The following is a 14,578-nucleotide window of genomic DNA, read 5'->3' as shown; positions in this document are numbered from 1 at the left end:
TCCCTTGTTTGGTTGGAGGGATTAAACAATGGTGGGATAACTTATCCCACCATTTTTCTCTTAGTCCCGGGATAACTTATCCCATATGCATGGTGGGATAAGTTATCTCGGGATAACTAATCCTGGGATAACCATTTCCCAACCAAACGACCCCTAAGGGTATAATGGGAAAATTTTTTTGTCTTGTCTTGATAAGTAAAAAAGGATAAGTAAAATGAGATATCAAATTAAAAAATTTGGGACGGATAAAATGGGACGGAGGGAGTATTAAAAGTGTGAAGACTCTTAAAAGGTGATTTAAAATTTTTGTCCTTTATTAAAAGACTTCATTATAATTTGATTTAGATAAAATTATCTTTTTACTATTTTTCTAATTTTTTAAAAGTTAAAATTTATTAAATTTAATTATTAAACCATTTCTCATTTGAATTATGTACTAAACTTTTTACCTTAAATAAATCTATTCCTTTGAAGTAGTATTTGTATGAAAATTAACATTCGTTTAATGATATACTCAAATTGTGGTAAATGTATGGGACTTCTAATTATATATGAAACTTGTTTTAATTTGGAGACTGAACATTTAATTTAAGAAGCTTAATTTATTCGTGCATTATATAAGTCGTAGCCAAAGAAAACTTAAATGAATTATTAAAACTTTAGTTTCATAAATAAAAACATGATATTAAGAAATCTTTATGACTAAGGACATGGGTTGAAAAAAAATGGTTAATTATTTTTAAACATGTCAACTATTTTGATGAAAATCCTTTTAACAAACATGTCAATTTTTTTGAGACGAAGTCCTACAATATATGCAGTATATCATGAAATATATTTAAATTAAAGAGTTAAAAACATATGTGATAAAGGAATTGGTTAGTACATGTTCAATAAAGTCATGTACACTCAATAAAGGGATATTCAATAAAGTCACGTACACTCAATAAAGGTTTACTGGTACTTTACGGGGTCGTTTGGTACAAAAAGATATTATCCATGGATTAACAATATAGGGATTAGCAATGCAGAGATTAGTAATACAGAGATTAATAATACAGGATTATTTTTTATCAAATGTTTGGTGTATTATATTAAAACATAGATATATCATGTATTATGTTTGAATTTAAAACTCTATAAAATCTTTTTTACAACTATACCCTCAAATTTTTTTGGGATTTTCTATTTCATTTAACTAGTCAAATTACTCACCCTTTGCATGATCTTATAGAAAAGTTAAAATATGAATAATAATTTTTATTTTGCTTAGTTGAACATTTATTTTTTTCAAAAAAAAATTGAGTCTATTTGATCAAGAAAAATTCAAAACAACAAATAATTGTCATATTATACAAAAATAATTTTTAAAAATGCAAAAGCACATTATATAAGAACACCACGGATCGTTGATAATATAGTTTTAGATTTTCAAATTATATATTTGTTTGACAATAATCTTTTCTATATAAATTAATCCATTTGTAAATTAAACAATTATAGAATAGCATAAATGTAGTTCTCATTCGACGCTATCAACCAATATGAGGAAGAAAATGATATTTAAGCACTTGATCAGCATACACAAAGAAAAAGGAGGTTGCAAATTAATGTAACATAATAGTCAAATTTTTAGTGATTAGATTTAAAATGGAACTAAAAGAAAAAATTTAATAAAAAGAATTGAGGGGTAGTTAAGTCATTTTATTCTCTTATCCATGTATTATTATGCCATGGATAAGTAATTCCATGGTTTCCTAGGTATAAGATAATACACCATATGGTGTATTGGTTATCCATGGATAAGAAGGGATTAAATTAAGTTGTGCAACCAAACGATGTATTAGGTTGAATTAGATTTTAATATATGGACTATTTTAAATAATACATCCTACCAAACGTGTCCTACATGTTTTGCCAGTTTGCCACATACAATTGTTTCATACAATTTTGAGACGAGAATTGGTACAAGTTCGGATATATTGCAATGGAGACACAGAAGACGAGGAGGATTGTTGGACTTTCAAGATTCATTCTTGCTCTTTCAATAAAATGAGGCAAGTTGATTATTTGATTCGTTCCTATCTAGAATTCTACATACAACGGAAGCTTAAAGCACTGAGCTATTCTTGAGACAAGTTAGATTAATTTGTTAGTACTTTAGCAATGTATAAGAGGATAAGGAGGAACAATATAAAGTTATTTTTTTTTAAAATTGTTGACGTTAGTAGGGTTGGGAAAAGTTCTATCTATATGTATGATATCTCTCCGAATTGATTGATTTTTTCCAATTTCACTCCAAATTACCCATTTTCTCTTTGAAACCAACCTTAACCCATTACCAATTAAATTCAAAACTAATTTTCTCATCTCATTTACTCTAATGAAATCTGTCGTTTCCATCAAAGGGTTCAAGCAATCTGACGAAAATTTCCTTGTAATTTATAAACATGTCTTTCCCATCAACAATAATTACAAGTTTTTTCCATAACTTTTTATCCGTAATCACTATTAGAGAATGTTTTCTTGTAAGAACATAAAATTTTGACCCAACTTTAAATTTCTCAAATCGTACCTCAGGTTCCATCAAATTTTCTTGTCTAACATTACATGTATCCAATAATAAATAACATTCATCGAGAATCTCGATGATAACTAGGATACTCATTTTTCTCGATAATTTTTAAATATCATGTAAGAAAAGTATAAAAATGATTAAACGAGTGTAAACAATAATGTAAGATATACAAGAGCAAAATTTGATGGTTATCATATAAACCATGAGCAAGTGATCGGCGGGGAGTGGGGATAAGCGTCGGCGACGAATGTTGAGTTCTCTTCGTCAGAATAAATCGATCTCATAAAACACCCATTAATGGTGCGATTTTGATAGATGGATCAATGTGTATGTAAATGTTGTAAAGATGTGAATCTACATGATTCCAAGTTCCTACTTTGAGTGTCTCAATCATTCCAAGCTTCATGTGTCCATTGTCTTAACTTCTGCAAGTTGAAGAAGATGAGTTTGGGAGGTTTAATGGATGTGGATTAAATTAATTTAATGGGTCAGGGTCGAATTAAACAAAAAATGAGGCAATTTTATGTGAATTGGGGGAATTCAGTCAATTTAAAAAAATCTGTTAAACTTGGAGGTATATTTGTGAAGTTTGCTAGCGGAAGGGGCATATTCAGCCCCATAGTATAACGACGGGCAAAATTAATCAATTAATCAAAGTAGAAGGGTATATTTAATCCTTTTTCCTTTATAATAATTTCACCTGAAAATAATGTTGCAGCCTTAATTAATGTATTTACTTAATGAAATAAAATTAATATACTAAACTAACGTGATATACATAATAGAGCATACATCCGACCCATATTCACGGGTAAGATCCGACCAAAAATTGAATTTAAAAAAATTGACCCACTCATTATCATTCCCCACATTTACTTTCTTCATTACTTATTTTACTTTCTCAGTTAAATAAATGTGCTCAAGAGAAGAATATATCTTGAAGAAAAATCGATTTCTCGATCTCCTAGATCGAGGAATAATAGCCAACGTTATTGTTTTTTTCTTTCTTTTTTGTAGAAGTTGCTTGATAGCTAGCGTTTTGGCAAATATTAGAATGCAATATTATGAAATATATATATATATATATATATTTGGTTTCAGTTGCTCTTGATATCTTCTTTAATTTTTTCTTCTATTTTTATGATTTTTGTTTCATAAAAATATCAATCAGGATTTTAGTGAAAATAATCTTCACTAGCTGTCCTAATCAATTAAAAAAAGATACTGGTATTCTCTCATTATATAATTCGCTGAGTAAATTGGGTTGGGTATATATATAAAATAATGTGTCAAGATATGAGTAATATATTATATTTTCTTAAATCAAAATTAACAACTAATTAAGCTTCTGCATCATTTTTCAGGTGAGATTATTATAAAATTTGGTCAAAGTGAATTTTGTGATGACCGAAGCAAAGTAAAATGAATTTTGTGTAATGAAAGAAAGAAAAAGTGACCTTTGTGTAATCGACCGTAGTTGAAATTTTCTCTACGCCGAAAATATCACCAGCTTAGGTTCTGACCCGAGTAATATAGGCACTGGAATCCTGCGTGACTACCTTTCAAGGATAAATACTCCTGGATTATCAATAGCGAACTAGTATCGTAAGGGTAAAGAACCCCCGGGAGTCGAATAGAACATAATATTGTAAGCTCCAAAGCAATGGGAGGAGCCAGAGCTTTGACCGCGTGCTTGTTGAAGAATGAGCTGACGACTCATAGGCAATGGCTTGGTTAAGGGAACCCACTAGAGTTGTCAATACAAGTATATTGAGAAAATTGAAGGAAAGATGTCTTTTAAGTCTTGAATAAAGGATTGGTGACATTGACCAACTTAAAGGGTGAAACATTATTAGGAAACTTGATTAAGTTAATTGTGTACTTGATTAATATTTTCAAAACTTTCTAATATTTTCAAATATGCAAATCAACCCAACCCACACCCCTCTTCAATCCAAATCAACCAGTCTCTCTTGACAACTTCTCTAAACTCTCTCCCAACCAATAGTTTTGCAAATTTCTCCTTTCAATCCTCGGCAACTTCAACCTTCGACGATAAATAGTTGGGTTTTGAATTCCCCTCTTCAATCCAAACCAACCAGTCTCTCTTCTCTCTCTCGACAGCTTTTCTCAACTCTCTCCCAATCAACAGTTCTGCAAATTTCTCCTTTCAATCCCCGGCGACTTCAATATCCGACGATAAATAGTTGGGCTTCGAGTTTCTTTTCGACTTCAACCTTCAATCACGTGACAACTTTGCTCTCCGACCAAAACAACTTCGAATTAATCAATGTTCCTTTTCTTCTTTCACAGGTAAAAATTTATGGCCTTTTTAGTTTTGAAGAAAATGAGGAACTTGAGCCAACTTCTCTTATAGTATTGGTTAACAATTTTAATATTTGTTGCTTTAATTTGAAATGCGATCTGAATAAAACCCTAATTTATGGTATTTTTTCTCTTCTCTTTTTGAAGTGAATTATGATTTTTTGAAGTTTGATTTTTGTTGTTTGTGTTTATAAAAATAAAACAACTATTTGGGTGGATTTGTTCTGTTCTTATTCTTGGTAAAAATGGTGATATTGTTGTTTTTTGTTGAAGAAAATCAAGCTACTGTTTTTTGATTTCTCCAACAGATTATCCATCTAGTACAACATATTAACCATCTGATGCAACAGATTTGTTATATGATGCAATATATCAACCATCTGATGCACCAAAGAAATCATCAGATTACAATTCTGATGAAACAAATTAATCATCTGATGCAACAGATTTAGCATATGATGCAATAGTTTAACTATCTGATGCAACAAATTAACCATATGTTGTAACAGATTAATCGTCGAATAAAAAATCTGATGCAACTGATTAAGCATCTGATGCAATAGAAGAACCATTAGATTAATAATTTGATGTAACAGATGAACCTCCTGTTTGATAAAATCCTATCAACTCTTCCAACAGGACATGTCCAAGACTTTATTTTTCCAACTGATCATTCATCTGACGCGATAGACAACCTTATGTTGGAAAAAATCTAAACAATATTGACTGTTGATAACTGTTTCAATAGATCACTTATGTGTTGCAATAGATGTATAGCCTGTTGCACAGACCATTTATCTTTCTCAACATATGAGTGATATGTTTTGTATTATCACAACAGATCTCAGCCGTTGCTGTGGTTAGTTAACTATTCCTACATATCACTCATATGTTGCAACAGATGTATGATCTATTGTACAGACCATTCATCTTTCTCAACAGATGAGTGATATAGTTTGTATAGTCGTAACAGATTACTCAGCCGTTGCTATAAGTTATTTAACTATTCTAATAAATCACTCATATGTTGTAATAGATGTGTGATTTACTGTACAGACCATTTATTTTTCTCAATAAATGTGTGATATATTTTGTATTATTGCAATAGATTACTCATCTATTGCAACAGGTTATTTAACTGTTCCAATATATCACTCATAAGTTGCAATAATGTGTGATTTATTGCACAGACCATTCATCTGTCTTAAAGGAAGAGTGATACATTTTGTATTGTTGCAACAGATTGCTCATCCGCTGCAATAATTTTGTTATATGCTGCAACAGATATACTACCTCGTGCAACAGTGTGTTCAAAGAGTGTCCACATGCTAAGTAGGGAAACATGTATGTTTGTCCCCAGACCCAGGCTACTAGTGCACCAGCTCTTCTAGGTCCCCCATTTTCTCCTCAGGGCACATCATCCAATATCGGTAGTGGTCAGCGCCAAAATTAATTTTATGCTTTACCATCCCACCAGGAGAAGAAGGATTTACCAGATGTTGTTACTGGTATGCTTCGTGTCTTTCGTCTTGATATTTATATATTGTTGGACTCTGAGTTGAGTTTCTCCTATGTGACCCCATTAGTTGCAGTAAATTTTGAAATAGGTCCTGAAAAGATCCCTGATCCCCTCTTAGTTTCTACCTAGTGAATGAGTCAGTTGTTTCCAAATAGATCTATAGAAAGTATTCTATCACCGTCCTTTACAAAATCATGCTAGCAAACTTAATAGAGTTAAATATTGTTGAATTTGACCTTATTCTTGGTATGGATTGGCTCCATTCTTGTTATACATACATAGATTGTCGCACCCGAGTAGTGAAGTTTCAGTTTCCAGATGAGCCAGTCTTTGAGTGGGAATGTAATTCAATGTTCCAAAGAGTCATTTCATATCCTACCTTAAAGCCAGAAATTTGATCTGTAAATGGTGTATCTATTATTTAGTTTGAGTTGAAGACACTAAGTCTGAGACTTCAACAATTTAGTCTGTCAGTGTAGTCAATGAGTTTCCTGATGTCTTTCCCAAAGATTTGCCAGGGGTACCTCTCTATAGGGAAATAGAATTCGGTATTGACCTTCTCCTAGATACTCAACCCATCTCCATTCCCCTATATTATATGGATCCTGCCAAGATTAAAGATTTGAAAGAGCAACTTAAAGGTCTTTTAGATAAAGTTTTCTTAAGGCCCAATGTTTTTCCATGGGGCGCTCCTGTCCTATTCGTTCGAAAGAAAGATGGTTCTTTGCGAATGTGCATCGACTATCGTCAGCTGAATAAAGTTATTTTCAAAAACAAATATTTTCTACCTAGGATTGATGACTTATTCGATCAACTTCAAGGTAAAAGTTACTTCTTAGAGATAGACGTTAGATCCGGTTATCATCAACTTAGAGTAAGGAAATTTGATATTCCAAAGACAACTTTCAGAACCCGTTATAGTTATTTTGAGTTTCTAGTCATGTCCTTCGGACTAACAAATGCCCCCATAGCCTTCATGGAATTGATGAAGAGAGTGTTCAAATAGTATCTGGACATGTTTGTCTTAGTCTTTATGTATGATATTTTTGTTTACTCTCATAGTGAGGATAATCACGCAGACCATCTTAGAATTGTGTTACAAACTCTTAGAGATCACCAGTTGTTTGTCAAATTTAGTAAATGTGAATTTTGGCTAAGGTCAGTAGCTTTTCTCGATCATATTATTTCCAGTGACGGTATTAGATTTATCCCCAAAAGATAGAAGTAGTAAGAAACTAGCCTATACTTATTTCTCCATCAAACATTAGAAGTTTATTGGGTTTATCTGGTTATTATAGATGTTTTATTAAGGGTTTCTCGTCTATTGCGTCTCTTATATCTAGATTAACTCAGAAGAAGGTTAAGTTACAGTGGTCAGATTCCTGTGAGAAGAGTTTTCAGGAGTTGAAGACTCGACTCACTTCAGCCCCAGTTTTAGCATTACCTGATGGTACAGATGGATTCGTTGTCTATTGTGATGCCTCTAGAGTTGGTTTAGGTTATGTGTTGATGCAGAGAGGTAAGGTCATAGCCTATGCCTCTAGACAACTTAAGCCTCATGAAAAGTACTACCCAACCCATGATCTTAAGTTAGCTTCTGTTGTGTTTGCATTGAAAATATGGAGGCACTATATTTATGTGGTGCACGTTCATGTGTGTATAAATCATAAAAGTTTGCAATATGTGTTCACTCAGAGGGAGTTAAATCTTTGTCAGAGAAGGTAGTTAGAATTGTTGAAGAATTATAATATGAGTGTGTTATATCATCTGTGCAAGGCCAATGTAGTGGCAGACACCTTTAGTAAATTGTCCATGGGCAGTGTTGCTTATATGGAGGGTGATAAGAAAGAGTTCATTTAGAAATTTCACTGATTAGATAGATTGGGTGTGAGGTTGGTTGATTTAGCTGAAGGGAATGTTTGGGTCCAGAGTAATTCCGAATCTTTTCTAGTTTCAGAAGTGAAAGAAAAGCAGGATAAGGATCCTAGTTTGGTCAAACAGAAGGGTTCAGTTAAATACCAAAAGGTAGAGGTTTTCTGTAACGCCCCATAATATTTGTGCAATACATCGTCTCTTATTAGCATAGGCATGGCATCATAAAGCTTGAAAATATTCTAAGTGTCGGAAGACTTAGACTCATTTTCAGCTCGTAATCTTCGGAGATTTTATTTTTGACCTTTTTGACGTCCAAATGTAGATTTTCTTATTGCATTGCGATGGGGCAAGGTCGTAGTGCGTATTGGGTGAGTTTCAAAATTTTTGGACGTCGTTTAGGGCATGTTTGGATGCCCAAAATAGTGGCATCATGCGATATGCATGCGTCGCATGCTCCAGTGCGGTGGGAAATAGCATGTGACACATGGTCTGCAGCACGTACCTGGAAATTTCAGCATTTAAGTTCCGTCTCATAAGGGTGTTTTAGATATTTTCCATGCCCTATTTAGCTTAAACACGAGATTTTTACCCCAAATAAGCACATTATTCATATTTGCACCAAAAATCATCAAGAACACTCTCTAGGGTTACATATTAGAAATCCAAATAAATCAAGATTTAACTGTGGGTTTTAGAAGATAATTGGAGATTTAGAATCCTCGCTTCGTAGGGTTCAAGAAGCATCCTTTGAATTCCTAAATAGAGGTACGTGAGGTTTATCCTAAAAACTACATGGGCTTAAAATTATTAAAGCATGATTTAAAGGTTTTGATGCATGTAATTTAAGGAGGTTTCGAAAGCTATATTATTGATTATGTGTTCTGAAAGTTTCAATGTTATTATTGCTTTGGCCTTGTGGTCTTCTCCCCTAAATTGATTTACATGTATACGTATATGTATGAAATTGAGATTGAAGATTGTTTGAGAGCATAAATGATGAACTCCCTCTCTTGTGATAAATTACAAATTTTTTTGGTCTTGTTGGAAAAGAGTTGAAATGCATGTTTTGTGATTTGAAAGATGTTTTCTCAATGTCATATTATTTGAATATTGATTTATAAGTATTGAGCGAGCATTTCTTGATATAACTATGTTTTGTGTTAACGAGAAGAATTGCATGAGATAGTGTCTTTTGACATGACCACCATTGTTTGTTGAATCGTTGATAAAGAGAATTGCTTGTATGACTTTACATGAATTTTAAAGAATGAGTTTCTTGAAAGAATTGTTGATATGGTAGTCTTGAATTTCATAGTTTGAAAACAGAGATATAATTTGCTATGAATGACTCAGAAAATGTGACTTGCAAGTCAATGGTACGACGATACCATATGTATGAATGCCATAACAGAGCATGATTTCCATAGTATGATTTCAGGTTATGTTTTTCAGAGGTTGCATGTTTTAAAGAGTTAAAAGTGGGCTTAAAGAGGGTTAGGTAGTTGCCCGAAGAAGGCTTGAGTTCAAGTAACTCGTAGCCAGAAACCGTGTTTTGCCAATATGGGTACATTATTTCCCCATGAGGGATTATTTTTATGCTGGCCTAGTGCCCTGTGGCGTACATAGTAGATATGTAACACCCCGTATTCAAGTACATGTATTGGCGTATTCAAGTACGTGTATTGGTCTTATTTATATGGAATTAATTTTTTTATTTTATTTATACCAGAATTTGTCCGTCGATGGTTCCATGCGAAGGTTATTGAATAAGATTTCCAACGATATAAAGATTTCCAAAAAAGGATAGGTTTCGGATATAATCGAGCATGTTCGAAACTATAAAACGGTGGCCGGGATATTGGAAATAGTAAATGTGCAGGAAAATTTCCTGCACACAAACTACTGAGGCCAGCCAATTTTTTGGGTCAATTTTAAATGATCATAACTCCCTTAATATAATGAACTAGGAGATATGCGACCTATGAAAAGAAAGATCTTTGAGTTTTCTTTCCAATGCAATTGGTTTCATCCAAATCCAACGTCCGAGTAAGGAGTTATACTCGTTTTACTTCAGCCTCTCAAAACAGTTTTTTAGGGTCAACTTCAAACGACCATAACTCCTTGTACAGGACGAACTGGGTATCCTACTTTATATGAAATGAAATCCCTTTGAATTATCTTTTCAAAGATACCAATTTCACCCAAATCTGATATCGGAGAAAAGAGTTATGGTCGATCTACTTTAGCTTATCAAAACAGTCTACCAAAGGACACATTTGACATTATTTAAATTTTAAAGGCACTTTGGTCATTCCCTATGATATTATGGACGGGAATATGTGTATATATACATGTATATGAGTTCAAAAACTCATTTTTATCATCAATCATTGAGAAAGAACAAACCCTAGCCAAATTTGACCTTTAAATTACTTTTGATTCAACCGTGGAAATTCCAAAGTAATCTGATAACTGCGTTTGTCTTCTCGAGAGCTTCGAACGACACCTATTATTTGTGCAAACAGGATTGCATAATCAAGAGGTGAATTCTAAGGTATGAATATTGTTTGCCTTTTTTCTCTTCTATATGTATATATGTGATAGAGGATTATATGTATTGGTTGTTATTGAAAGGTGATGAAAATAGGGTTATGGACTATTTTCCATGGTTTGGTTGTATTGAATTGTGGAAGGTTGATATGGTAACTGAGTTATGGAAGGTGGATATGGTGATATACTATTGAATTGATGATTATTTATGTCTATGGCTCAATTTGGTTTAATGGATTGGTTGGAAGGATAAATGAATCCAAACTTGATATTGGAGGATGTTGTATGAATATGCATGGCATGCGAATGTAATTGGAGTATAAGAGGGTTAAAGTGACACCCTTTATGGTGTAATTAAGCTTACTACTTAACCACTAGTTTGGTGAATTCAAATAATTGAATTGTGACGTTTGGTCGCTAATACTAGATTGCTATATATGTTCATTGTAGATAAGTAATCTGAAAAGACGAGAAGTCCATTTGGGACTAGTATTGAAGGTTGACAGTCAGGTATGTAAAGCATACTCTATACCATATCTTTGGCATGAAAGTGAACAATTGTTCTATTAAGAAAGTTTCTAAAGTTATTCAGTAACATATGATCCATAATGATTTTGTATGATGTCCTACGTTACTAATGAACTTGTTTCCACCCTACAAGATGTCAAGACATTCCAATACTTACTTGTTTTCTAAATCTTACATGTTTATTGCACTAATGAATGTCAGAAGGTATCCGGTTACTCGAACAAGATCCATGTGCTATTAATTACTCCAAAACGTTTCATTGATATACCAATAAGTTCCTACTTCATTGTTATGGCATTGATGACTCCAAAACACTTTATTGATGTGCCAATGAGTTTTTACTTCATTGTTATTGCATTTATGGTCTATTTATATGTCTCTTATTGATGTATCATTGTTTCAAAGTATCAAAAATGTGGTGGCGACCGAAATAACAATCTCAAAGATTAATTGAACTAAGTGATGGAAGTTCTCTCTTATCGGGTGGTATCCCAGGGGCATAAGCCTATCATGGGTCGATCCCTAGTTATGTGTTTATGGGTGGTATCCCAGGGGAATAAGCCTATCATGGGTCGATCCTTAGTTATGTGTTTATGGGTGGTATCCTAGGGGCATAAGCCTATCATGGGTCGATCCCAGTTGATATGTACTGAAGGCAGCCTAATGGTCACAGTACAGTACAATAATGATTACAAAGATGATAAGAACGAAGCTAAAGTGATTGAATAAATTCAATGTATAGGTTGTCACAAGTTCTAGTAAGTGTGGTCCACTCCTGTTACGATTTATTCACTTGTTTCTGATTTCTATTGAGCTCCTATATCATATGTGATTATCTACAGCTTTACATACTCAGTACATATTTCGTACTGATGTCCCCCACGGGGGACCTGCATTTCATGCTGCAGGCACAGGTACCTCAGCTCATACACCCCACAAGTAGGAGCCAGGATACCCAGCTGCTTTTGGTGAGCTCCAGTTTACTTCGGGGCTTTCCGTGTCATATCTAGTCGCTTTTGGTATTGTATAGAAGTTACTTATATGGCGGGGTGTGTCCCAAACTTAGTTAAACTCTGTGTATTGTCTAGAGGCTTTGTAGACCTAATGTACAGTCAAGGTGGTATTTTGTTAATAGACGTGATGGCTCCAACGGCCAAGTATTGTATATACATATATATGTGTGCTCGAGCTTATACAGGTAATTATTTCCTTTTATATGCGACATGATGCTGTACGAATTTCGGGTTGTCATAGAGGTATGTATGAGAAGTATAAGGTTATGAGCTGGTTCTCCCGGGCCTCCTCGGTTACAGGTGCCAGTCTGCCCCAATAGGATTTGAGGCGTGACAAGAGACTCCAACCTTTGCGGCAAACTTGGGTTGGGGGCTTAACTGCCAAGTTAAGGGTAGATCCCATATAGCCTGTGGGATAATAGAGTTGTAGGGTATACCACCTAGCGCAAAAGCAATACAAAGAGTATCATAGATTTCAGTCGTTTCCACAAGTCTTTTAAGATGCACATGTGATTTCTTACCATATGACATATTTATGAACTATTTTAAACTGCTCTCATATATGTTGATTATAAATGATTATTTTGGATTTGCTCTGCGTATTAGTACATCTGTATTGACCCCCCTCCTACCTCTAGGTTTTGAGGCACAGTCTAGGGGTCCAGATAAACAGTAGATATTTTAGATCGCATATCAGATTGTATAGTGGTGAGCCTTCTTTGATCCAGAAGGCCTGGTTGTTTCAGATAATTATCTTTAGTTATGTTTTGATCTACTAGGGGTCTTGTCCCAGTTTTTAGATAGTTAGTTCATAGTAGAGATTTTGCAGACTGAGTCAGACATTCTTATTCAGATATATTTTGGATTTCCATTTTCAGTATTATGATCACATTCAGATTGACCATGTTTTCGTACATGATTTCTAGTTTCCGCATTATCTTTTATTATGTAAATATTGTGCATGATTACCAGATAGAGAAGGGTGTTCTGGGCCTTCATAGTTTAGAATGCCTGTCACGTCCAGGGCCCCAGTTCGGGTCGTGACAAACTTGGTATCAGAGCACAGTTCATGGTCTCAGGGTTTCTGCAAAATTGCATTGGGTAGAGTCTTGTTTATGGGTGTGTAGCGCGCCACACTTATAAGAGGAGGCTACTAGGCGTTTAGGAAATGTTTCCCTTCTTTGTGATTTAGTTCGTGCTGCAGAGTCGAGTCTATTCCTAATTGTGATCTTTTGTCTTACAAAAATAACAGTCATGCCTCCTCGTCTCCATACTAATCAGAGTGCTCAGAATGATGAAGTCCGCTCCACTTATGGGATGAGGACACGTAACAAAGCCCCCACTCCAGATCCTGTACCTACTTTGGGAGTCCCTTCAGTCCGAACCAGTCCATCTAGGGCTCCACGGACCAATATGAATCGTCCCTCGACTAATCAGAGAGATATTTCGAATATAGAATTTAGACAATCTATTCACATGCAGCAGGTTGAGGAGAAGAAGAAGAAAATTATTGAATCTAGGGAGAAGGACAGACAGGGAAAGAGAGCCAGAACTGTAGATCAGAATCACAGTCAGCAACAGAGTGACAATTAGGATAGTAGATGGCAGAAGAAGAAGAATTAGGGTAACTCTCAGCCTGCGGCATGTGCTCCAGTATCCAGACCTCCAGTTGATCAATGATTTTAGAACTTTTGATCTAGTCAGGGGCCGAGAGTATAGGGTACTCAGTCACAGGGGAGTGTGGCTCAGCCTGCTAGGTTTCCTCCTCGGTGTAACACTTGTGGAAGGAACCACCCAGGGAGATGTCAGTTTGGCACCATGGTATGTTATTTGTGTGGCCATCCAGGTCATATTCACAGGGAGTGCCCAATATCTAGAGGTAATGTTAGGGAATCTAAATCTCAGGCAAACTCTTTTGCTCCCCCACCATCTCAGAAGGGCACCCTTTCAGCTGCTGGTAATGGTCGCAATCGGTTATACACCTGACCAATTTCCAGGAGGTGGAGGCCTCGCCAAATGTAGTCACCGGTACGTTACAAATATTTTCTTGTGATGTTTATATGTTATTAGATCCTGGGCCTACCTTGTCTTATGTGACCCCTTATGTGGTCGATGGTTTCGGGTTTGAGCCCAATGTGATTTTTGAACCTTTCTCTATTTCTACCCCGGTGGGTGACTCTGTTATGGATA

This window comes from Capsicum annuum, chromosome 6 (assembly GCF_002878395.1).
Source record: "Capsicum annuum cultivar UCD-10X-F1 chromosome 6, UCD10Xv1.1, whole genome shotgun sequence".
NCBI lineage: Eukaryota > Viridiplantae > Streptophyta > Magnoliopsida > Solanales > Solanaceae > Capsicum > Capsicum annuum.
Note: the sequence above shows the minus strand (reverse complement) of the source record.